An 8,111-nucleotide genomic window follows, 5' to 3' on the forward strand; every position below is an offset into this window, starting at 1 on the left:
AGAGTTTTCATGGGGACTATTTTCTTTTTGTCACTGGTGAAAGTACTTTCAATGAAACAGTGACAGCGTATACTGTTTTTAGTCTGTTACCTGCATTATAAGTAGATGATTTATCAGCCTTGATCTCTAAGTCTCCAATTTCTTAAAAAGAATTGGAGGAAGAAATGTTTTCAAAGGGAGTGTCAAAACAGCATACCAAACCGTTGGGTCACTGGAACCCCCAAATCAGTTTCTTTATAAAATAAGCATTGGTAGTCAACCTATTTCAGTCCTACTGGGATATGGTGAACACATATGCCCTGGGGCTTTTCAACAGCCTGGTCCACTGTGGTGTATTTATGGGGTGATACCCTGACATTGCCCAGTTGCAGAAATGTGAGGCCCTTAAAATATCACTCCCAGGGTTAAGTTCCTAGGATTATACTGAAGAGAAGCTTCAACGCGGGTGGCAAAATAACACAAAGGAGTCTGTCTTGTGCTCTTTCTGTGTGTGCACCAGAAGTTCTCAGCTTAGAGGGATGGGGGTGGGGGGAGAGAAAGGGAGAGAAAGATTGAGAAAATGCTAAGAACTTGAAATGACAAAGAAACACCCACCCCCTTGCAGTGTGTAATAAAGTAACTGGAAAGCAAATTGAAAATAAAGAGCAGAGACACAGGAGATGAAAATTTTATTTGCGTAGTTTGTGATTATATAATCACGGTTACCATAAGTCTCTTTCCTTCTCCAATTATAAAATCATGCCGGAGAATTAACCTCATAAAAGTGCATATAGGGCCAGTTGCATTAAACTATTGCTGGTTCGTAGGTAGTGGTTTCTTGGTTTGGCTTTAGCTTACTGGATAGAAAACTGGATGACACACCAGGATAAACACAACTGAATTTGTGAGAACAGTTCATCCCCTCAGAGGGAAAGCCACCAGAGGACAAGGCTTGAATACGAAAGCACATGGGTTGTCCTGACTCCACACTGCAGCAGCCTGTCTGGGAGCAGCTAGGCCCTGCAGCTGTGCAGTGTGGACAGCTGTCTGCGTGAGGTTGGCCTGCTTCCCTTACAGGCTCAGCTAACAGGGCTGCTCTCTTAAACATGGGCTTGATGGGTTTCCTAAATTGGGGAAGGGGGAGTGAAACTTACAAAAATACATCCCCACCAGGAAGACCTCAAGCCCCTAAGGGGGTCATCCACATAAGGAGCACTCTAAGATATTAGAGTAATAATATCAGCATTTCCTAATTACTCCTGAAATTGTTCATCATTTTTAAAGTTTACCAAAAGTAAACTTCCCAAATGTTAACTGCTTAGTGCTTTAAACCACTCTTCAAACACAGGTCATTGCCTACAGAATTTTAGAAGAACGAGAATTTTTCTTTCAAAGAAAATCAGACTTCCTCACATTCAATTCTTCCTCAAGATGCTCTCCAAAAATGTTTAATTCTCTGCTGCATTTCTCAGAATTTTCTATATGCTATCACAGTACTTTTTGGTTATTATTTTTCTAAGCTTCTCGTCTTCCTTACTTGTTTTCTTTTTTGGTGTCTTAAATTATTTTTTTTAATTTCAATAGATTTAGGGGTACAAGTGATTTTTTGTTACGTGGATGAATTGTATAGTGGTGATGTCAGGGCTTTTAGTATATCCATCACCCAAATAGTGTACATTGTACCCAATAGGTAATTTTTTGATCCATCGTCAGTCACCCTACACCCCACTCCGTGTGACCGTGTGTACCCATCGTTTAGCTTCCACTTATAAATGAGTCATGGGTATTTGCTTTTCCATTCCTGAGATATTTTATTTAGGATCATGGCCTCCAGTTTCATCCTTCTGCTTGGTCTAGTCTGTTGTTAAAACTTTCCACTGTATTTTGAAATTTCCTGAATGACTCTTTCATTTCCAGAAGTTATGTTATTTTTTAAAAGTATCTATTTTTTTAGTGAATTTTTCATTCATGTCCTGAATTTTTTGTTTGTTTCTTTGTGTTGGTTTTCAACTTTCAAATGCATTCCATTGAGTTTACTTGTGATCCACATTTTGAATTCTATATCTGACATTTCAAAAAATTTCCTTTTTATTGGAGTTCATTGCTCAGGAGCTAGTGTGATCCCTTGGGGGTGTCAAAACAACCTGCTTTTTCATATTGCCAGGGTTCTTATGCTTGTTTCTTCTCATCTGGAACCTCTTCCGTATCAGCTCAAAATAGATAGCTTTGTAGTTCACCTGTTCTCTTCTGCTGGGAACTCTGCTGCTCAGTGTAGAGAGGGAGAGGTGTGCTGCCTTTCAGCTTGTGCAGGTAGGTACCCACTGTGGTGTTGCTGGCAATTTGGGTCAGTTGGACCTCAGACCCCTGGGAGAGTGTTTAGGTGCCAGCAGTGGTGGACTACATTGGGTAATCCCCAGTTCACTGGCCCCTGGATGACAGGCTTGAGTCCTGGGGGCCCAGACCAAGACCAGGCTGGTAAACTTGCCCTCAAGCTTCCCTGAGTTCAGGTACTGGCTGTGATAGTGCGGGGCAGGATGAACTCCTGACCCAGAACAATGCTCAGGCAGGAGAAGGGCGGATACACTGTAAGCCTTCGATAGGAGAGGGGGGCCCCTCTTGACAAGATTAGCAGAGACAGGCAGCTATGAGGTGCACAAGCCACTCTTACCACCCTCTCTTGGAAGTTGACAGCAGTCTCTGTCCTTCGGGGACACTAAAGCACCCAGATTCCCAGCTCCCACCCTGTCCCAACTTTAGTAGAGGTGATGGAGGCAACTCAGTCCCCTCCATGCAGGGCTACCGGACTGGCTGTGAGCTGTGGCTGAAGTGCTCCAGGTGGGGAGGTGTGGTTGTGCCAGGGACTTGCTTCCAAGGAGGGGAGCCTCCTGCAAGGAGAGATAGCTCGGGAGAGGGCTGTGAGCCCCACCCTCCCTCAGCAGAGGTGGTAGTTTTTGTCCATGGGGTGCACAAAAGTACCGGGATTCCCCACTCCCTTCCTTGCCTGGCCACATCAAAAGGTGGCGGAGAAAGCTCAAACCTCTGTGGGTATGCTGGGCCCCCAGAATGGCTGGGGGCTGCTGCTGAAATGCTCTGGAGGGGGATGAGTAGTTGTGCCAGAGACTTGCTTGCAGGGGGTTAGACTCCTCCCAGAAAAGACAGGCTTGGGGGACAGGACTGCTAGTCCCACAGGAGAGGAAGTTGACGTGGCCCGTTTCTAGGGGCCGAGGAATGAACACAGAGACAAAGAGACACACACACACACAAAGATGGTACAAGACTGCAGCAAACTTTTTGCTGTAGTTTCTTTATTTATAACACAGCCTATTTGGCAACTGTCCCACCGCAATTTCTTTGTTCCCACGCTGTCCCTACTCAACACGTCCCCGTTCCTTGTTGTTTCGTCTCCAGCGAGCAGATGTTTGCATCTAAACTCTCTAGCCCCTCCTGTTTGCAGGGTTAGGGCGCCCTGGACTTGCGTGCAAAGCCACAGGCATGTTCTTGAGAAAAACAACAAGGAACCGTTCCCAGACAAAGTGTCCTCTACAGGAAGTAGTTTTTGTCTTTGTGGCACACAAAAGCACTTGCTATGGCTTTTTAGAGGGAAAGGAGTGAGCCCCAAGCTCCGAAGAAGCCTGGGTGTGATAGGCTCTCTGTCAGAGGTAGTGCAGCCATTCCCAAGTGTCCTGGCTTGATCGTCCCCTGTGGAATGCTTGTGGTCTCAAGTGGAAACAACCACTGCTGCCTTGGCAGCCCTGGGCAGAGAGGGGAAGAGGATGAGAAGGGCCTGAATGGGAGGGAGCTGGTGTCCTCATCCTCTTTGTCCTCAAGGGCCCTCTGGTGTGCTACACTCTCCTCTCAGCTGGAAGCAACCTGCCCTGAATGCCCAAGTTCCAGGAGATCCACAGTCCCCTGGTCTGAGAGGGTGCTGGGGAGTGTTGGCTGTGGATCCAGTGATGTAGAGACCCAGGGGCTGAGATTCCCCAGTTGGGACAGCTGCAAAAACGCTGCCTGTCCATGAAGGGAGGGAAATGAGCTGCATTGGTAGAGCATTACCTCCTCCGCCCGGTGTGGCAATTGCTCAGGGTGCCTGCCTTTGCCCCCAAGAAGGGCGAGAGGTACCTCGCTGCCTACCTAACAGCACTATTGTTAATTTCCTTGTTTTGAGATTGTATCATATTTATGTAAGATGTAACCAATAAGGGGCACCGACTGGGCAAAAGGTACAGGAGACCTCGCCGTACTACCTTTGCAACTTCCTGTGAATCTGTAATCATTTCAAAGCAAAAAGTTCTTAAAAATTTCATGCTTGTGTAAATAAAAAAAAAAAAACGAAGTTATAGACTGCCGATTCAATCTCTTGGACTAGGATAATAGAATTTCACAAACACAGAGATTAAAGCCTGTTTAACCACAGCCTGCCCATGAGGGTAACTTTGATCAGAAAGAATCTCACAAGCTGGGACCCAGCATGTCCAAGTAATCCATGTAATGATGATTACAAATTATTAGCCTTTAAGGAAAGTGGAATTAAAAAGCTTTCCCTTTGGCACGAGGCCTTGGTAATGGCCTGCTATTGAGCAGCGTCCCCAAAAATAATTCCCTTGTATGTCAAATGACTCGTTTCCCCAAATCAGTAAGCCATAAACTACAGCTTAGATTTTCTCCGTGTATGTCCCTCAGTATCACACTGTGAAGCATAACTGATGTTATTGCTTCTGGCCAATGCCAAATTGCAAGTGCCAGAATTTTCCTTCCAAATTCAAAGACACAAGATTTACCCCTTCCCTTGGAAAAAATGTTAATCTCCAGCACTCCTAATAACTAAGGTCTACAAAAGTCTAAAAGTTATTGATCCCAGTCTGTCTCAACAATCAATTCTCTAAATTTGAGTAGCCTCAATTTTTTAACGAAGGGATTGGTGATAATGTCTAGAATTTTATCTAGTTTTATCATCTATGATTCAAATCTCAAATTCTCCCCTGCAATGACTGCTTCTGGAAGAAACTTTACTGGTTGCCTATCTCTGACAAAGGGTCTCACATAAAGCTAGTTACAGAGACAACTAAGGGAAGATCTCTTCTTTCAAGGTCCAGTAACAAGGATTATTTCATAAGCACACAAAGGTGAGTTATACTACCCCATTCACCATGAATAAACACCCTTATAAAGGGCCCAATACTGGGCTTAAGAAAGAACCGATTTCGTGTCCTGTGTGATTTTGTAATATACTCCAAAAAATTAAGCAATAACATCCAAACTCTGATCAAGAAGTAAAAACTGTGATCCAGGCCGGGCGCGGTGGCTCACGCCTGTAATCCTAGCTCTCTGGGAGCCGAGGCGGGAGGATCGTTTGAGCTCAGGAGTTCGAAACCAGCCTGAGCAAGAGCGAGACCCCCATCTCTACTAAAAATAGAAAGAAATTAATCAGACAACTAAAAATATATAGAAAGAATTAGCCGGGCATGGTGGCGCATGCCTGTAGTCCCAGCTACTCGGGAGGCTGAGGCAGGAGGATCGCCAGGAGTTTGAGGTTGCTGTGAGCTAGGCTGACGCAATGGCACTCACTCTAGCCTGGGCAACACAGTGAGACTCTGTCTCAAAAAAAAAAAAAAAAAGGAAAACTGTGATCCATGGATGAGTTAAAAAATAAAAATTAGGAAAATTCTTGTGAAGCCATTTTAGGGCCTACCACAATAATTCAAAGTAGTTTTCTTCTCTTTCCATCTTGCAAGCAACACTCTCCAATTAAAAGCATTCAGTATTTATACAACAATAATAATGATTTATTGAAAATCTACTCTGCACCAAATGCTTCAAAACATTTTCCCTAATACCCCAACAATGTACAAACATACAACATATACAATATACAACATATTAACCTCAAATTATAGAAACCGAGGCTTAGAAGAATTAACTTGCCCAAGGCCACAGGAAGAAAATAATCAACAAAAGAACAAATATGGGCAGTAGTAAAGAATAATAGAATTTTTAACATGATATGTATGGATGTGATTGAAACAGTAAGAAGGAAAACCATAGATAGAAAACTAAAATTTTAAATGTAAACAATGGCAATTAGCAAAGTATTGGTTTTTTTATTAATGCTGTAACAAATCACCACAAAATCAGAGGCTTGAAATAACACAAATTTATTATCCTATATCTGTAGATCAGAAGTCCAACATAGATCTCACTGGGCTAAGATGAAGGGATCAGCAGGGTACCTTCTTTTCTGGAGCCTCTATGGGAGAATCCATTTCCAGGTTCTAGAGGTGACCCACTTCCCTTGGCTCAGGGGCCCTTCCTCCATCTTCAAAGGAAGTGAAATGAAGCTAAATTCTTTCCATGCTGCCATTCTCTGCTTCTCTCTCTTCTGCCTCCCTCTTCCACTTTGAAGGACCCCTGTGATTACATTGGGCCCATTTAGATAATTCAGGATAATCTTCCTTTTTAAAGGTCAACTAATTAGCAACATTAATTTCACCTGCAACCTTAATTCTTCTTTGTCATATAACCTAACATATTCACAGGTTACTGGGATTAGACCATGGATATCTTTGAGGGGCTGTGATTCTGCCTACCACAGAGAAGTTTAAGGACTGCTGAATAAATTTATGCTAAACAGAAAAATGGGACTTAGGAATTTGCTCTTCCATTCTACCCATATTTCTTGAGTGTCACAAGATGTCAGGAACTATTGTAGGTGATGCAGATGCCAGGCATGGTGGCTCACACCTGTAATCCTAGCACTCTGGGAGGCTGAGGCAGGGAGGATGGCTTGAGCTAAGGAGTTCCAGACCAGCCTGAGCAAGAGCGAGACCTGGCTTTACTAAAAATAGAAGAATTAGCAAGGTGTGGTGGTGCACACCTGTAGTCCCAGCTATTTAGGAGGTTGAGGTGGGAGGATCCCTTGAACCCAGGAGTTTGAGGTTGCAGTGAGCTGTGATGACACCACAGCACTCTAGGCTGGGCTACAGAGCAAGACTCTGTCTCAAAAAAAAGAAAAAAGAAAGAATTACTCAATTCTTTCACATCTGTAAGTAATTATTTCCCTCTTTTTATTATGTATTTTGTTTCTTTGCATCTTCTCTCTCTAGGTTGGTTTGCTTGTTGATCTTTCTCTTGACAAATTTTGCCAGAGGTCCTCTCTAGCAGAATTATCTTTGCTTTCATTAATAATCCCCAATATTTTTGTTCTTTTTATTTCCTTTTCCCTTATGCTTATTTCTCTCCTTGTTTTCTTTACTATATTTGTTAGTTTTTTATAATTTCATATTTCTTAGCTTATTTCTCTTGTTTTCTATGAAATATGGTTATATAATACATTTTCCTTTAGGTACTGTTTGCTAGGTTTCACAGATTTTAACACGTAGTGCTTTCATGTCTTTCAGCAGTAAATATTTGGGGATTTTTCTTATAATTTTATTGTAATTTAATAACCCAATTATTATAGTTTTCATTTCCAGACTTAATGAAATTTAGATGTCAATTTGCTATTGATTTATAGTTCTGTTTCATTATGGTCAAAAAGCATTGCATGATGTTGATTCTTTGGAATTTATTGAGGTTTTCTTTGTGGCCTAGGTCATAGAAATTTTTTGTGAATATTCTACATGGAATTAGAAAGAATGTATATTCTTTGTTGGCTCCAAATCTCTACTAGTTTGAAGTCACTAGTTGTGATTAATTATTAATATTAATTATGAATTGCCTTTTCTGTTCAATGAGGTTCTGAGAAGTGGCGTTAAATCTACAAATAGAATTAATTGATCTATTTCTCTACACAGTCTTATAACTTGTTGCCTCTTGTGATATATATGCATTTCATGATCATTTTATCTTTTTGATCAGTTATTCTTACCTGTTTATTATGTTCTTCTTTGTCCTATATAAGGATTTTCACCTTGAATTAAATTTTGTCAGATATTAAAACTGCTTCCCTTGATTTCTTATGGTTCATAAAATCTGGTATATCTTTTCCTATATTATTTTCTACCTTTTTGTATTCTATTATTTAAATGTGTCTTATAGACACACATTGCTAGATATTTTGGGTTTTTAACTGAATCAAAAAACTTGTCTTGGCCGGGCGTGGTGGCTCACGCCTGTAATCCTAGCACTCTGGGAGG

This window comes from Propithecus coquereli, unplaced genomic scaffold (genome assembly GCF_000956105.1).
Source record: "Propithecus coquereli isolate 6110/MARCELLA unplaced genomic scaffold, Pcoq_1.0 Scaffold34, whole genome shotgun sequence".
NCBI classification, from domain to species: Eukaryota; Metazoa; Chordata; class Mammalia; order Primates; family Indriidae; genus Propithecus; species Propithecus coquereli.